Raw genomic sequence first — 18,306 nt, forward strand, 5'->3', positions numbered from 1 at the left:
ATCTGCATAGGAAACACACACACAAGCACACACCTACCTTTGTTGCCTGCAGATGCCTCCTTGGCTGTCCCCAAACGGTATCAAACCAACACCCACGGGAAGCTGTAAGCATAGAGGACATGCCTGCACCCCATTGGACTTACCTGTGTGGGTTAAACCCGGGTTATTTGACAACCTATGGCGGTGATGGTTCTGCTCAGGCAGAGCAGTGCTGATGCTCCTCATAAAGCTGTCGCTGCTGTGAAGGTTCTAGGTGACATCACAAATCCCTATGGTTACATACACAACAAAGCTGGGTTGTTGTTGTTTACACTCTGCAAGGCCTGTGGAAGTGAGTGACATCATAGCACTGTAGTTCTGAGGGTTCTAGATGGATGCAACAATCTCCTGTTGCTTCTATGAAGGCCATAATAGACGACATCACCAAACAGCTCCATAGTCACATACACAGCAAAGGAGAGATGTTGTTTACACCTAGTGATGTCAGTGGTATTGAGTGACATCACAGCACAGTGCTAAGGCTCCTGGGCCTGGACACAGCAGCGGTTGCAATATCTCAACGGAGAATACGTTTATATATATGTGTGTGTGTGCGCGTATATATATATATATATATATATATATATATCTCCGCCGAAATCACTTTTAAACCCATTTCCACCTTTTTTTCCCTTCTCTTCCTCTTACTTTTTTTTCACGTTTTTTTACGTTTTTCTCCTTTTCGCCTCTTTTCTGGGCGTATTATTCTTCTTTTTCTTCTTTTTTTTCGTCTAATGCATACCCCATCAGTGCAGCAATGCTTATTCAATACCGCCAGCAGATGGAGACACTGGGGGATAATTTTCTAAGGATTTATACTGATTTTTCCTGTCTGAATTTGTCGCACAGAAAGTTGCAGGCCAAATATGTGTGACATTTCTGCGACTTTAGCTTCTAGAGCATTTTTACAACATTATACATAGGTGCTGAATACATAAAAAGCGACTGTTCAGCGACAGACAAGTCGCATCGGCTGAAAGTAGGCCAGAATGTCAGTCCATGTTGGAGCAGGTTTAGATACAGTCTAAAGCATAGATCTCAAAGTCTGTGCACAGAATTTAGCAAGGGCCTCGCACCTTCTGATGCATCAGGTAGGTGCACAATAGCATAGCCTAACCCTCTGTACTTTGGTCTATATTGATGCGGGACATAGACAGCCAGCTGATGACCAATCCATTAGTGCAATGGATGGCTGGAAGCATTTGTCTTTGCCTTTGCAATACCACAGAAGCAATGCATGGTCAATGTACAGAAATGACACACCTGTGTGAACAGCCAGGAGACCCCCCCCCCCCCCCTCCCCCATGTTATGTTACATAGTTACATAGTTAGTACGGTCGAAAAAAGACATATGTCCATCAAGTTCAACCAGGGAATTAAGGGGTAGGGGTGTGGCGCGATATTGGGGAAGGGATGAGATTTTATATTTCTTCATAAGCATTAATCTTATTTTGTCAATTAGGAACATTCAGCACCCACCCGCTATCAAGGCAGCTGCCTATCATGTCATGCCCTACCTGCACAGGTGTGCTGGCTACTCAAATGATCCAATTAAGGAGGCCATTTAGTCAGCAGCAGCAGAAGTCCTGTGCCTGGACGCTCCAACAGGGGCCAGACACAAGCAGAAGCAGAAGCAGCAGAAGCAGCAGCAGCACCACCTTTTGTTTTTTGGCTGCAGCAGCAGCAAGGCCCACAGGGCTGGCTAGCTGGCTAGCCAGCAAGCAGGTAGCAATGAAAGTAGGAATCTTTCTTTTTAACCCTGTAAGGGGGTGGTGCACTGTACCCGAAGATACTGCCATATCGGGTCAATGCATAGGGCGACGGAAGCAAGCTTCGAAATCGGCCCCCGTTCTCAAAAATCCATTTAATATATGGTCCCCAGATAGGGGACGTATCAGATATTAAACTGATAAGAACAGATACTACACTTGATCTTAGCCAAAAGGCCGAGAAGCGATAACCGTGAAAGGGGCGGGCCCAACAAGGTCCCCTTCATGGGCACTATCACTGCTTGCTGTCAGGGAGGCTGCCAGACAATTTTCCATGCACACTCTGGGCTGGGGGGCAGTCAACCACCAGTACACACAGCAGAACCTAAACCCATACCATTATTGCTAAGCAGCAAGACAGGGGCCCATTGCACTCCCACGGGGCCTTTTTAAATGCAATCCATAACCCGGATTTGCCAGGAACCCTTCTTACTCCTCCTACTTGCATGTGACACTGGGCTTAGGATCTGCATAGGAAACACACACACAAGCACACACCTACCTTTGTTGCCTGCAGATGCCTCCTTGGCTGTCCCCAAACGGTATCAAACCAACACCCACGGGAAGCTGTAAGCATAGAGGACATGCCTGCACCCCATTGGACTTACCTGTGTGGGTTAAATCCGGGTTATTTGACAACCTATGGCGGTGATGGTTCTGCTCAGGCAGAGCAGTGCTGATGCTCCTCATAAAGCTGTCGCTGCTGTGAAGGTTCTAGGTGACATCACAAATCCCTATGGTTACATACACAACAAAGCTGGGTTGTTGTTGTTTACACTCTGCAAGGCCTGTGGAAGTGAGTGACATCATAGCACTGTAGTTCTGAGGGTTCTAGATGGATGCAACAATCTCCTGTTGCTTCTATGAAGGCCATAATAGACGACATCACCAAACAGCTCCATAGTCACATACACAGCAAAGGAGAGATGTTGTTTACACCTAGTGATGTCAGTGGTATTGAGTGACATCACAGCACAGTGCTAAGGCTCCTGGGCCTGGACACAGCAGCGGCTGCAATATCTCAACGGAGAATACGTTTATATATATGTGTGTGTGTGCGCGTATATATATATATATATATATATATATATATATATATATATATTTCTCCGCCGAAATCACTTTTAAACCCATTTCCACCTTTTTTTCCCTTCTCTTCCTCTTACTTTTTTTTCACGTTTTTTTACGTTTTTCTCCTTTTCGCCTCTTTTCTGGGCGTATTATTCTTCTTTTTCTTCTTTTTTTTCGTCTAATGCATACCCCATCAGTGCAGCAATGCTTATTCAATACCGCCAGCAGATGGAGACACTGGGGGATAATTTTCTAAGGATTTATACTGATTTTTCCTGTCTGAATTTGTCGCACAGAAAGTTGCAGGCCAAATATGTGTGACATTTCTGCGACTTTAGCTTCTAGAGCATTTTTACAACATTATACATAGGTGCTGAATACATAAAAAGCGACTGTTCAGCGACAGACAAGTCGCATCGGCTGAAAGTAGGCCAGAATGTCAGTCCATGTTGGAGCAGGTTTAGATACAGTCTAAAGCATAGATCTCAAAGTCTGTGCACAGAATTTAGCAAGGGCCTCGCACCTTCTGATGCATCAGGTAGGTGCACAATAGCATAGCCTAACCCTCTGTACTTTGGTCTATATTGATGCGGGACATAGACAGCCAGCTGATGACCAATCCATTAGTGCAATGGATGGCTGGAAGCATTTGTCTTTGCCTTTGCAATACCACAGAAGCAATGCATGGTCAATGTACAGCAATGACACACCTGTGTGAACAGCCAGGAGACCCCCCCCCCCCATGTTATGTTACATAGTTACATAGTTAGTACGGTCGAAAAAAGACATATGTCCATCAAGTTCAACCAGGGAATTAAGGGGTAGGGGTGTGGCGCGATATTGGGGAAGGGATGAGATTTTATATTTCTTCATAAGCATTAATCTTATTTTGTCAATTAGGAACATTCAGCACCCACCCGCTATCAAGGCAGCTGCCTATCATGTCATGCCCTACCTGCACAGGTGTGCTGGCTACTCAAATGATCCAATTAAGGAGGCCATTTAGTCAGCAGCAGCAGAAGTCCTGTGCCTGGACGCTCCAACAGCGGCCAGACACAAGCAGAAGCAGAAGCAGCAGCAGCACCACCTTTTGTTTTTTGGCTGCAGCAGCAGCAGCAGCAAGGCCCACAGGGCTGGCTAGCTGGCTAGCCAGCAAGCAGGTAGCAATGAAAGTAGGAATCTTTCTTTTTAACCCTGTAAGGGGGTGGTGCACTGTACCCGAAGATACTGCCATATCGGGTCAATGCATAGGGCGACGGAAGCAAGCTTCGAAATCGGCCCCCGTTCTCAAAAATCCATTTAATATATGGTCCCCAGATAGGGGACGTATCAGATATTAAACTGATAAGAACAGATACTACACTTGATCTTAGCCAAAAGGCCGAGAAGCGATAACCGTGAAAGGGGCGGGCCCAACAAGGTCCCCTTCATGGGCACTATCACTGCTTGCTGTCAGGGAGGCTGCCAGACAATTTTCCATGCACACTCTGGGCTGGGGGGCAGTCAACCACCAGTACACACAGCAGAACCTAAACCCATACCATTATTGCTAAGCAGCAAGACAGGGGCCCATTGCACTCCCACGGGGCCTTTTTAAATGCAATCCATAACCCGGATTTGCCAGGAACCCTTCTTACTCCTCCTACTTGCATGTGACACTGGGCTTAGGATCTGCATAGGAAACACACACACAAGCACACACCTACCTTTGTTGCCTGCAGATGCCTCCTTGGCTGTCCCCAAACGGTATCAAACCAACACCCACGGGAAGCTGTAAGCATAGAGGACATGCCTGCACCCCATTGGACTTACCTGTGTGGGTTAAACCCGGGTTATTTGACAACCTATGGCGGTGATGGTTCTGCTCAGGCAGAGCAGTGCTGATGCTCCTCATAAAGCTGTCGCTGCTGTGAAGGTTCTAGGTGACATCACAAATCCCTATGGTTACATACACAACAAAGCTGGGTTGTTGTTGTTTACACTCTGCAAGGCCTGTGGAAGTGAGTGACATCATAGCACTGTAGTTCTGAGGGTTCTAGATGGATGCAACAATCTCCTGTTGCTTCTATGAAGGCCATAATAGACAACATCACCAAACAGCTCCATAGTCACATACACAGCAAAGGAGAGATGTTGTTTACACCTAGTGATGTCAGTGGTATTGAGTGACATCACAGCACAGTGCTAAGGCTCCTGGGCCTGGACACAGCAGCGGTTGCAATATCTCAACGGAGAATACGTTTATATATATGTGTGTGTGTGCGCGTATATATATATATATATATATATATATATATATATCTCCGCCGAAATCACTTTTAAACCCATTTCCACCTTTTTTTCCCTTCTCTTCCTCTTACTTTTTTTTCACGTTTTTTTACGTTTTTCTCCTTTTCGCCTCTTTTCTGGGCGTATTATTCTTCTTTTTCTTCTTTTTTTTCGTCTAATGCATACCCCATCAGTGCAGCAATGCTTATTCAATACCGCCAGCAGATGGAGACACTGGGGGATAATTTTCTAAGGATTTATACTGATTTTTCCTGTCTGAATTTGTCGCACAGAAAGTTGCAGGCCAAATATGTGTGACATTTCTGCGACTTTAGCTTCTAGAGCATTTTTACAACATTATACATAGGTGCTGAATACATAAAAAGCGACTGTTCAGCGACAGACAAGTCGCATCGGCTGAAAGTAGGCCAGAATGTCAGTCCATGTTGGAGCAGGTTTAGATACAGTCTAAAGCATAGATCTCAAAGTCTGTGCACAGAATTTAGCAAGGGCCTCGCACCTTCTGATGCATCAGGTAGGTGCACAATAGCATAGCCTAACCCTCTGTACTTTGGTCTATATTGATGCGGGACATAGACAGCCAGCTGATGACCAATCCATTAGTGCAATGGATGGCTGGAAGCATTTGTCTTTGCCTTTGCAATACCACAGAAGCAATGCATGGTCAATGTACAGAAATGACACACCTGTGTGAACAGCCAGGAGACCCCCCCCCCCCCCCTCCCCCATGTTATGTTACATAGTTACATAGTTAGTACGGTCGAAAAAAGACATATGTCCATCAAGTTCAACCAGGGAATTAAGGGGTAGGGGTGTGGCGCGATATTGGGGAAGGGATGAGATTTTATATTTCTTCATAAGCATTAATCTTATTTTGTCAATTAGGAACATTCAGCACCCACCCGCTATCAAGGCAGCTGCCTATCATGTCATGCCCTACCTGCACAGGTGTGCTGGCTACTCAAATGATCCAATTAAGGAGGCCATTTAGTCAGCAGCAGCAGAAGTCCTGTGCCTGGACGCTCCAACAGGGGCCAGACACAAGCAGAAGCAGAAGCAGCAGAAGCAGCAGCAGCACCACCTTTTGTTTTTTGGCTGCAGCAGCAGCAAGGCCCACAGGGCTGGCTAGCTGGCTAGCCAGCAAGCAGGTAGCAATGAAAGTAGGAATCTTTCTTTTTAACCCTGTAAGGGGGTGGTGCACTGTACCCGAAGATACTGCCATATCGGGTCAATGCATAGGGCGACGGAAGCAAGCTTCGAAATCGGCCCCCGTTCTCAAAAATCCATTTAATATATGGTCCCCAGATAGGGGACGTATCAGATATTAAACTGATAAGAACAGATACTACACTTGATCTTAGCCAAAAGGCCGAGAAGCGATAACCGTGAAAGGGGCGGGCCCAACAAGGTCCCCTTCATGGGCACTATCACTGCTTGCTGTCAGGGAGGCTGCCAGACAATTTTCCATGCACACTCTGGGCTGGGGGGCAGTCAACCACCAGTACACACAGCAGAACCTAAACCCATACCATTATTGCTAAGCAGCAAGACAGGGGCCCATTGCACTCCCACGGGGCCTTTTTAAATGCAATCCATAACCCGGATTTGCCAGGAACCCTTCTTACTCCTCCTACTTGCATGTGACACTGGGCTTAGGATCTGCATAGGAAACACACACACAAGCACACACCTACCTTTGTTGCCTGCAGATGCCTCCTTGGCTGTCCCCAAACGGTATCAAACCAACACCCACGGGAAGCTGTAAGCATAGAGGACATGCCTGCACCCCATTGGACTTACCTGTGTGGGTTAAATCCGGGTTATTTGACAACCTATGGCGGTGATGGTTCTGCTCAGGCAGAGCAGTGCTGATGCTCCTCATAAAGCTGTCGCTGCTGTGAAGGTTCTAGGTGACATCACAAATCCCTTTGGTTACATACACAACAAAGCTGGGTTGTTGTTGTTTACACTCTGCAAGGCCTGTGGAAGTGAGTGACATCATAGCACTGTAGTTCTGAGGGTTCAAGATGGATGCAACAATCTCCTGTTGCTTCTATGAAGGCCGTAATAGACGACATCACCAAACAGCTCCATAGTCACATACACAGCAAAGGAGAGATGTTGTTTACACCTAGTGATGTCAGTGGTATTGAGTGACATCACAGCACAGTGCTAAGGCTCCTGGGCCTGGACACAGCAGCGGCTGCAATATCTCAACGGAGAATACGTTTATATCTATGTGTGTGTGTGCGCATATATATATATATATATATATATATATATATATATATATATATTTCTCCGCCGAAATCACTTTTAAACCCATTTCCACCTTTTTTTCCCTTCTCTTCCTCTTACTTTTTTTTCACGTTTTTTTACGTTTTTCTCCTTTTCGCCTCTTTTCTGGGCGTATTATTCTTCTTTTTCTTCTTTTTTTTCGTCTAATGCATACCCCATCAGTGCAGCAATGCTTATTCAATACCGCCAGCAGATGGAGACACTGGGGGATAATTTTCTAAGGATTTATACTGATTTTTCCTGTCTGAATTTGTCGCACAGAAAGTTGCAGGCCAAATATGTGTGACATTTCTGCGACTTTAGCTTCTAGAGCATTTTTACAACATTATACATAGGTGCTGAATACATAAAAAGCGACTGTTCAGCGACAGACAAGTCGCATCGGCTGAAAGTAGGCCAGAATGTCAGTCCATGTTGGAGCAGGTTTAGATACAGTCTAAAGCATAGATCTCAAAGTCTGTGCACAGAATTTAGCAAGGGCCTCGCACCTTCTGATGCATCAGGTAGGTGCACAATAGCATAGCCTAACCCTCTGTACTTTGGTCTATATTGATGCGGGACATAGACAGCCAGCTGATGACCAATCCATTAGTGCAATGGATGGCTGGAAGCATTTGTCTTTGCCTTTGCAATACCACAGAAGCAATGCATGGTCAATGTACAGCAATGACACACCTGTGTGAACAGCCAGGAGACCCCCCCCCCCCCCCATGTTATGTTACATAGTTACATAGTTAGTACGGTCGAAAAAAGACATATGTCCATCACGTTCAACCAGGGAATTAAGGGGTAGGGGTGTGGCGCGATATTGGGGAAGGGATGAGATTTTATATTTCTTCATAAGCATTAATCTTATTTTGTCAATTAGGAACATTCAGCACCCACCCGCTATCAAGGCAGCTGCCTATCATGTCATGCCCTACCTGCACAGGTGTGCTGGCTACTCAAATGATCCAATTAAGGAGGCCATTTAGTCAGCAGCAGCAGAAGTCCTGTGCCTGGACGCTCCAACAGGGGCCAGACACAAGCAGAAGCAGAAGCAGCAGCAGCACCACCTTTTGTTTTTTGGCTGCAGCAGCAGCAAGGCCCACAGGGCTGGCTAGCTGGCTAGCCAGCAAGCAGGTAGCAATGAAAGTAGGAATCTTTCTTTTTAACCCTGTAAGGGGGTGGTGCACTGTACCCGAAGATACTGCCATATCGGGTCAATGCATAGGGCGACGGAAGCAAGCTTCGAAATCGGCCCCCGTTCTCAAAAATCCATTTAATATATGGTCCCCAGATAGGGGACGTATCAGATATTAAACTGATAAGAACAGATACTACACTTGATCTTAGCCAAAAGGCCGAGAAGCGATAACCGTGAAAGGGGCGGGCCCAACAAGGTCCCCTTCATGGGCACTATCACTGCTTGCTGTCAGGGAGGCTGCCAGACAATTTTCCATGCACACTCTGGGCTGGGGGGCAGTCAACCACCAGTACACACAGCAGAACCTAAACCCATACCATTATTGCTAAGCAGCAAGACAGGGGCCCATTGCACTCCCACGGGGCCTTTTTAAATGCAATCCATAACCCGGATTTGCCAGGAACCCTTCTTACTCCTCCTACTTGCATGTGACACTGGGCTTAGGATCTGCATAGGAAACACACACACAAGCACACACCTACCTTTGTTGCCTGCAGATGCCTCCTTGGCTGTCCCCAAACGGTATCAAACCAACACCCACGGGAAGCTGTAAGCATAGAGGACATGCCTGCACCCCATTGGACTTACCTGTGTGGGTTAAATCCGGGTTATTTGACAACCTATGGCGGTGATGGTTCTGCTCAGGCAGAGCAGTGCTGATGCTCCTCATAAAGCTGTCGCTGCTGTGAAGGTTCTAGGTGACATCACAAATCCCTATGGTTACATACACAACAAAGCTGGGTTGTTGTTGTTTACACTCTGCAAGGCCTGTGGAAGTGAGTGACATCATAGCACTGTAGTTCTGAGGGTTCTAGATGGATGCAACAATCTCCTGTTGCTTCTATGAAGGCCATAATAGACGACATCACCAAACAGCTCCATAGTCACATACACAGCAAAGGAGAGATGTTGTTTACACCTAGTGATGTCAGTGGTATTGAGTGACATCACAGCACAGTGCTAAGGCTCCTGGGCCTGGACACAGCAGCGGCTGCAATATCTCAACGGAGAATACGTTTATATATATGTGTGTGTGTGCGCGTATATATATATATATATATATATATATATATATATATTTCTCCGCCGAAATCACTTTTAAACCCATTTCCACCTTTTTTTCCCTTCTCTTCCTCTTACTTTTTTTTCACGTTTTTTTACGTTTTTCTCCTTTTCGCCTCTTTTCTGGGCGTATTATTCTTCTTTTTCTTCTTTTTTTTCGTCTAATGCATACCCCATCAGTGCAGCAATGCTTATTCAATACCGCCAGCAGATGGAGACACTGGGGGATAATTTTCTAAGGATTTATACTGATTTTTCCTGTCTGAATTTGTCGCACAGAAAGTTGCAGGCCAAATATGTGTGACATTTCTGCGACTTTAGCTTCTAGAGCATTTTTACAACATTATACATAGGTGCTGAATACATAAAAAGCGACTGTTCAGCGACAGACAAGTCGCATCGGCTGAAAGTAGGCCAGAATGTCAGTCCATGTTGGAGCAGGTTTAGATACAGTCTAAAGCATAGATCTCAAAGTCTGTGCACAGAATTTAGCAAGGGCCTCGCACCTTCTGATGCATCAGGTAGGTGCACAATAGCATAGCCTAACCCTCTGTACTTTGGTCTATATTGATGCGGGACATAGACAGCCAGCTGATGACCAATCCATTAGTGCAATGGATGGCTGGAAGCATTTGTCTTTGCCTTTGCAATACCACAGAAGCAATGCATGGTCAATGTACAGCAATGACACACCTGTGTGAACAGCCAGGAGACCCCCCCCCCCCCCCCCATGTTATGTTACATAGTTACATAGTTAGTACGGTCGAAAAAGACATATGTCCATCAAGTTCAACCAGGGAATTAAGGGGTAGGGGTGTGGCGCGATATTGGGGAAGGGATGAGATTTTTATATTTCTTCATAAGCATTAATCTTATTTTGTCAATTAGGAACATTCAGCACCCACCCGCTATCAAGGCAGCTGCCTATCATGTCATGCCCTACCTGCACAGGTGTGCTGGCTACTCAAATGATCCAATTAAGGAGGCCATTTAGTCAGCAGCAGCAGAAGTCCTGTGCCTGGACGCTCCAACAGCGGCCAGACACAAGCAGAAGCAGAAGCAGCAGCAGCACCACCTTTTGTTTTTTGGCTGCAGCAGCAGCAAGGCCCACAGGGCTGGCTAGCTGGCTAGCCAGCAAGCAGGTAGCAATGAAAGTAGGAATCTTTCTTTTTAACCCTGTAAGGGGGTGGTGCACTGTACCCGAAGATACTGCCATATCGGGTCAATGCATAGGGCGACGGAAGCAAGCTTCGAAATCGGCCCCCGTTCTCAAAAATCCATTTAATATATGGTCCCCAGATAGGGGACGTATCAGATATTAAACTGATAAGAACAGATTTTTTTTTTTTTTTTTTTTATCTAAAGCCGAGGAACGTGCTTTCGATTCACCCAAAGTGCAAGAAAAAGTGCAAACGTGTTACACTAAAAAAACGTGCACAAAGGATGCGGTCTATCGCAAGCCCTTCTCCGATAGGAGAGAGGCCCCCCAACAAACCTTACCCTTCGCCTCCGGACCAAAAGGTACCTGCGAGGTTCCAGGTTCGATGTCCCTTTTCGCCGAAGCTACTAGGGGACCACAAATGCTCCCGGCATCCCCCTTGGCGTTGGCCAAGGTATCTGCCCGCAGAGCCGATTACGGTAGGTACCCTGCCAAAGCAGGAGTACCCGGGGTGTTTGCAGGGAGGTGCGGAACCTAATGGCCACACACACCTCCCCTAGACCGCCAGGAGGGACACCCAGAAGGGCTACCGCATCCTGACAAATCCTGTGAACACACAACACGCAAAAAGTGACACAGTGAGACAAAAAAGAAATAAATAAGTGAATGTGTGCAGATATACTGCCCGGACATCCGGCCGGATCTATAAAAATTTCTCTGATCCTAGCCAGAAGGCCGGGAATCAAGAGGTGAGTGCCACAAGGTGAAGAGATTATGGTGCCCGTGCTTCAACTCAGTGAGTCTGTTCTCCCAGTGAGTTTCGGCACCTCGGGGTCACCAATCCCCGAGGCACAAAAGTACCTCGGCTCTAGACCCTCTCAGCCTCATGGCGAGACCCGGAGGGAACAGGTCACATCGGGGCAGCCGTCGAGCTGATTCCTCAGAACCCGCCCCGGAAAGCCCTGGTACACCTGCATCCTCCATGCAGCACCCATCCCCACCAGCATGAAAACTGATAAGAACAGATACTACACTTGATCTTAGCCAAAAGGCCGAGAAGCGATAACCGTGAAAGGGGCGGGCCCAACAAGGTCCCCTTCATGGGCACTATCACTGCTTGCTGTCAGGGAGGCTGCCAGACAATTTTCCATGCACACTCTGGGCTGGGGGGCAGTCAACCACCAGTACACACAGCAGAACCTAAACCCATACCATTATTGCTAAGCAGCAAGACAGGGGCCCATTGCACTCCCACGGGGCCTTTTTAAATGCAATCCATAACCCGGATTTGCCAGGAACCCTTCTTACTCCTCCTACTTGCATGTGACACTGGGCTTAGGATCTGCATAGGAAACACACACACAAGCACACACCTACCTTTGTTGCCTGCAGATGCCTCCTTGGCTGTCCCCAAACGGTATCAAACCAACACCCACGGGAAGCTGTAAGCATAGAGGACATGCCTGCACCCCATTGGACTTACCTGTGTGGGTTAAACCCGGGTTATTTGACAACCTATGGCGGTGATGGTTCTGCTCAGGCAGAGCAGTGCTGATGCTCCTCATAAAGCTGTCGCTGCTGTGAAGGTTCTAGGTGACATCACAAATCCCTATGGTTACATACACAACAAAGCTGGGTTGTTGTTGTTTACACTCTGCAAGGCCTGTGGAAGTGAGTGACATCATAGCACTGTAGTTCTGAGGGTTCTAGATGGATGCAACAATCTTCTGTTGCTTCTATGAAGGCCATAATAGACGACATCACCAAACAGCTCCATAGTCACATACACAGCAAAGGAGAGATGTTGTTTACACCTAGTGATGTCAGTGGTATTGAGTGACATCACAGCACAGTGCTAAGGCTCCTGGGCCTGGACACAGCAGCGGTTGCAATATCTCAACGGAGAATACGTTTATATATATGTGTGTGTGTGCGCGTATATATATATATATATATATATATATATATATATATATTTCTCCGCCGAAATCACTTTTAAACCCATTTCCACCTTTTTTTCCCTTCTCTTCCTCTTACTTTTTTTTCACGTTTTTTTACGTTTTTCTCCTTTTCGCCTCTTTTCTGGGCGTATTATTCTTCTTTTTCTTCTTTTTTTTCGTCTAATGCATACCCCATCAGTGCAGCAATGCTTATTCAATACCGCCAGCAGATGGAGACACTGGGGGATAATTTTCTAAGGATTTATACTGATTTTTCCTGTCTGAATTTGTCGCACAGAAAGTTGCAGGCCAAATATGTGTGACATTTCTGCGACTTTAGCTTCTAGAGCATTTTTACAACATTATACATAGGTGCTGAATACATAAAAAGCGACTGTTCAGCGACAGACAAGTCGCATCGGCTGAAAGTAGGCCAGAATGTCAGTCCATGTTGGAGCAGGTTTAGATACAGTCTAAAGCATAGATCTCAAAGTCTGTGCACAGAATTTAGCAAGGGCCTCGCACCTTCTGATGCATCAGGTAGGTGCACAATAGCATAGCCTAACCCTCTGTACTTTGGTCTATATTGATGCGGGACATAGACAGCCAGCTGATGACCAATCCATTAGTGCAATGGATGGCTGGAAGCATTTGTCTTTGCCTTTGCAATACCACAGAAGCAATGCATGGTCAATGTACAGCAATGACACACCTGTGTGAACAGCCAGGAGACCCCCCCCCCCCCCCCCCCCCCATGTTATGTTACATAGTTACATAGTTAGTACGGTCGAAAAAAGACATATGTCCATCAAGTTCAACCAGGGAATTAAGGGGTAGGGGGTGTGGCGCGATATTGGGGAAGGGATGAGATTTTATATTTCTTCATAAGCATTAATCTTATTTTGTCAATTAGGAACATTCAGCACCCACCCGCTATCAAGGCAGCTGCCTATCATGTCATGCCCTACCTGCACAGGTGTGCTGGCTACTCAAATGATCCAATTAAGGAGGCCATTTAGTCAGCAGCAGCAGAAGTCCTGTGCCTGGACGCTCCAACAGCGGCCAGACACAAGCAGAAGCAGAAGCAGCAGCAGCACCACCTTTTGTTTTTTGGCTGCAGCAGCAGCAAGGCCCACAGGGCTGGCTAGCTGGCTAGCCAGCAAGCAGGTAGCAATGAAAGTAGGAATCTTTCTTTTTAACCCTGTAAGGGGGTGGTGCACTGTACCCGAAGATACTGCCATATCGGGTCAATGCATAGGGCGACGGAAGCAAGCTTCGAAATCGGCCCCCGTTCTCAAAAATCCATTTAATATATGGTCCCCAGATAGGGGACGTATCAGATATTAAACTGATAAGAACAGATACTACACTTGATCTTAGCCAAAAGGCCGAGAAGCGATAACCGTGAAAGGGGCGGGCCCAACAAGGTCCCCTTCATGGGCACTATCACTGCTTGCTGTCAGGGAGGCTGCCAGACAATTTTCCATGCACACTCTGGGCTGGGGGGCAGTCAACCACCAGTACACACAGCAGAACCTAAACCCATACCATTATTGCTAAGCAGCAAGACAGGGGCCCATTGCACTCCCACGGGGCCTTTTTAAATGCAATCCATAACCCGGATTTGCCAGGAACCCTTCTTACTCCTCCTACTTGCATGTGACACTGGGCTTAGGATCTGCATAGGAAACACACACACAAGCACACACCTACCTTTGTTGCCTGCAGATGCCTCCTTGGCTGTCCCCAAACGGTATCAAACCAACACCCACGGGAAGCTGTAAGCATAGAGGACATGCCTGCACCCCATTGGACTTACCTGTGTGGGTTAAACCCGGGTTATTTGACAACCTATGGCGGTGATGGTTCTGCTCAGGCAGAGCAGTGCTGATGCTCCTCATAAAGCTGTCGCTGCTGTGAAGGTTCTAGGTGACATCACAAATCCCTATGGTTACATACACAACAAAGCTGGGTTGTTGTTGTTTACACTCTGCAAGGCCTGTGGAAGTGAGTGACATCATAGCACTGTAGTTCTGAGGGTTCTAGATGGATGCAACAATCTCCTGTTGCTTCTATGAAGGCCATAATAGACGACATCACCAAACAGCTCCATAGTCACATACACAGCAAAGGAGAGATGTTGTTTACACCTAGTGATGTCAGTGGTATTGAGTGACATCACAGCACAGTGCTAAGGCTCCTGGGCCTGGACACAGCAGCGGCTGCAATATCTCAACGGAGAATACGTTTATATATATGTGTGTGTGTGCGCGTATATATATATATATATATATATATATATATATATATATATATATTTCTCCGCCGAAATCACTTTTAAACCCATTTCCACCTTTTTTTCCCTTCTCTTCCTCTTACTTTTTTTTCACGTTTTTTTACGTTTTTCTCCTTTTCGCCTCTTTTCTGGGCGTATTATTCTTCTTTTTCTTCTTTTTTTTCGTCTAATGCATACCCCATCAGTGCAGCAATGCTTATTCAATACCGCCAGCAGATGGAGACACTGGGGGATAATTTTCTAAGGATTTATACTGATTTTTCCTGTCTGAATTTGTCGCACAGAAAGTTGCAGGCCAAATATGTGTGACATTTCTGCGGCTTTAGCTTCTAGAGCATTTTTACAACATTATACATAGGTGCTGAATACATAAAAAGCGACTGTTCAGCGACAGACAAGTCGCATCGGCTGAAAGTAGGCCAGAATGTCAGTCCATGTTGGAGCAGGTTTAGATACAGTCTAAAGCATAGATCTCAAAGTCTGTGCACAGAATTTAGCAAGGGCCTCGCACCTTCTGATGCATCAGGTAGGTGCACAATAGCATAGCCTAACCCTCTGTACTTTGGTCTATATTGATGCGGGACATAGACAGCCAGCTGATGACCAATCCATTAGTGCAATGGATGGCTGGAAGCATTTGTCTTTGCCTTTGCAATACCACAGAAGCAATGCATGGTCAATGTACAGCAATGACACACCTGTGTGAACAGCCAGGAGACCCCCCCCCCCATGTTATGTTACATAGTTACATAGTTAGTACGGTCGAAAAAAGACATATGTCCATCAAGTTCAACCAGGGAATTAAGGGGTAGGGGTGTGGCGCGATATTGGGGAAGGGATGAGATTTTATATTTCTTCATAAGCATTAATCTTATTTTGTCAATTAGGAACATTCAGCACCCACCCGCTATCAAGGCAGCTGCCTATCATGTCATGCCCTACCTGCACAGGTGTGCTGGCTACTCAAATGATCCAATTAAGGAGGCCATTTAGTCAGCAGCAGCAGAAGTCCTGTGCCTGGACGCTCCAACAGCGGCCAGACACAAGCAGAAGCAGAAGCAGCAGCAGCACCACCTTTTGTTTTTTGGCTGCAGCAGCAGCAGCAGCAAGGCCCACAGGGCTGGCTAGCTGGCTAGCCAGCAAGCAGGTAGCAATGAAAGTAGGAATCTTTCTTTTTAACCCTGTAAGGGGGTGGTGCACTGTACCCGAAGATACTGCCATATCGGGTCAATGCATAGGGCGACGGAAGCAAGCTTCGAAATCGGCCCCCGTTCTCAAAAATCCATTTAATATATGGTCCCCAGATAGGGGACGTATCAGATATTAAACTGATAAGAACAGATACTACACTTGATCTTAGCCAAAAGGCCGAGAAGCGATAACCGTGAAAGGGGCGGGCCCAACAAGGTCCCCTTCATGGGCACTATCACTGCTTGCTGTCAGGGAGGCTGCCAGACAATTTTCCATGCACACTCTGGGCTGGGGGGCAGTCAACCACCAGTACACACAGCAGAACCTAAACCCATACCATTATTGCTAAGCAGCAAGACAGGGGCCCATTGCACTCCCACGGGGCCTTTTTAAATGCAATCCATAACCCGGATTTGCCAGGAACCCTTCTTACTCCTCCTACTTGACACTGGGCTTAGGATCTGCATAGGAAACACACACACAAGCACACACCTACCTTTGTTGCCTGCAGATGCCTCCTTGGCTGTCCCCAAACGGTATCAAACCAACACCCACGGGAAGCTGTAAGCATAGAGGACATGCCTGCACCCCATTGGACTTACCTGTGTGGGTTAAACCCGGGTTATTTGACAACCTATGGCGGTGATGGTTCTGCTCAGGCAGAGCAGTGCTGATGCTCCTCATAAAGCTGTCGCTGCTGTGAAGGTTCTAGGTGACATCACAAATCCCTATGGTTACATACACAACAAAGCTGGGTTGTTGTTGTTTACACTCTGCAAGGCCTGTGGAAGTGAGTGACATCATAGCACTGTAGTTCTGAGGGTTCTAGATGGATGCAACAATCTCCTGTTGCTTCTATGAAGGCCATAATAGACGACATCACCAAACAGCTCCATAGTCACATACACAGCAAAGGAGAGATGTTGTTTACACCTAGTGATGTCAGTGGTATTGAGTGACATCACAGCACAGTGCTAAGGCTCCTGGGCCTGGACACAGCAGCGGCTGCAATATCTCAACGGAGAATACGTTTATATATATGTGTGTGTGTGCGCGTATATATATATATATATATATATATATATATATATATATATATATATTCTCCGCCGAAATCACTTTTAAACCCATTTCCACCTTTTTTTCCCTTCTCTTCCTCTTACTTTTTTTTCACGTTTTTTTACGTTTTTCTCCTTTTCGCCTCTTTTCTGGGCGTATTATTCTTCTTTTTCTTCTTTTTTTTCGTCTAATGCATACCCCATCAGTGCAGCAATGCTTATTCAATACCGCCAGCAGATGGAGACACTGGGGGATAATTTTCTAAGGATTTATACTGATTTTTCCTGTCTGAATTTGTCGCACAGAAAGTTGCAGGCCAAATATGTGTGACATTTCTGCGGCTTTAGCTTCTAGAGCATTTTTACAACATTATACATAGGTGCTGAATACATAAAAAGCGACTGTTCAGCGACAGACAAGTCGCATCGGCTGAAAGTAGGCCAGAATGTCAGTCCATGTTGGAGCAGGTTTAGATACAGTCTAAAGCATAGATCTCAAAGTCTGTGCACAGAATTTAGCAAGGGCCTCGCACCTTCTGATGCATCAGGTAGGTGCACAATAGCATAGCCTAACCCTCTGTACTTTGGTCTATATTGATGCGGGACATAGACAGCCAGCTGATGACCAATCCATTAGTGCAATGGATGGCTGGAAGCATTTGTCTTTGCCTTTGCAATACCACAGAAGCAATGCATGGTCAATGTACAGCAATGACACACCTGTGTGAACAGCCAGGAGACCCCCCCCCCCATGTTATGTTACATAGTTACATAGTTAGTACGGTCGAAAAAAGACATATGTCCATCAAGTTCAACCAGGGAATTAAGGGGTAGGGGTGTGGCGCGATATTGGGGAAGGGATGAGATTTTATATTTCTTCATAAGCATTAATCTTATTTTGTCAATTAGGAACATTCAGCACCCACCCGCTATCAAGGCAGCTGCCTA

The 18,306-nt window shown here is 46.3% G+C and overlaps 7 non-coding genes and 1 pseudogene across 7 annotated transcripts; all 8 read right to left on the bottom strand.

The window, feature by feature from the left end:
• Positions 1-1,806: 1,806 nt before the first annotated feature.
• LOC130304183 (U2 spliceosomal RNA) lies at positions 1,807-1,997 on the bottom strand. The gene has a single exon (XR_008853982.1). It is a non-coding gene; the product is annotated as a U2 spliceosomal RNA (small nuclear RNA).
• Positions 1,998-4,081: 2,084 nt separating this feature from the next.
• LOC130304184 (U2 spliceosomal RNA) lies at positions 4,082-4,272 on the bottom strand. Its single transcript, XR_008853983.1, has one exon. It is a non-coding gene; the product is annotated as a U2 spliceosomal RNA (small nuclear RNA).
• A 2,086-nt stretch (positions 4,273-6,358) lies between these two features.
• Positions 6,359-6,549, bottom strand: LOC130304185 (U2 spliceosomal RNA). Its single transcript, XR_008853984.1, has one exon. It is a non-coding gene; the product is annotated as a U2 spliceosomal RNA (small nuclear RNA).
• A 2,081-nt stretch (positions 6,550-8,630) lies between these two features.
• LOC130304186 (U2 spliceosomal RNA) lies at positions 8,631-8,821 on the bottom strand. The gene has a single exon (XR_008853985.1). It is a non-coding gene; the product is annotated as a U2 spliceosomal RNA (small nuclear RNA).
• Positions 8,822-10,898: 2,077 nt separating this feature from the next.
• Positions 10,899-11,084, bottom strand: LOC130304195 (U2 spliceosomal RNA). The gene has a single exon (XR_008853993.1). It is a non-coding gene; the product is annotated as a U2 spliceosomal RNA (small nuclear RNA).
• Positions 11,085-11,827: 743 nt separating this feature from the next.
• Positions 11,828-11,937, bottom strand: LOC130304205 (U2 spliceosomal RNA; annotated as a pseudogene).
• A 2,085-nt stretch (positions 11,938-14,022) lies between these two features.
• On the bottom strand, positions 14,023-14,213 carry LOC130304187 (U2 spliceosomal RNA). Its single transcript, XR_008853986.1, has one exon. It is a non-coding gene; the product is annotated as a U2 spliceosomal RNA (small nuclear RNA).
• Positions 14,214-16,298: 2,085 nt separating this feature from the next.
• Positions 16,299-16,489, bottom strand: LOC130304188 (U2 spliceosomal RNA). Its single transcript, XR_008853987.1, has one exon. It is a non-coding gene; the product is annotated as a U2 spliceosomal RNA (small nuclear RNA).
• Positions 16,490-18,306: the final 1,817 nt, after the last annotated feature.

Source organism: Hyla sarda, unplaced genomic scaffold, assembly GCF_029499605.1.
Source record: "Hyla sarda isolate aHylSar1 unplaced genomic scaffold, aHylSar1.hap1 scaffold_1266, whole genome shotgun sequence".
NCBI lineage: Eukaryota > Metazoa > Chordata > Amphibia > Anura > Hylidae > Hyla > Hyla sarda.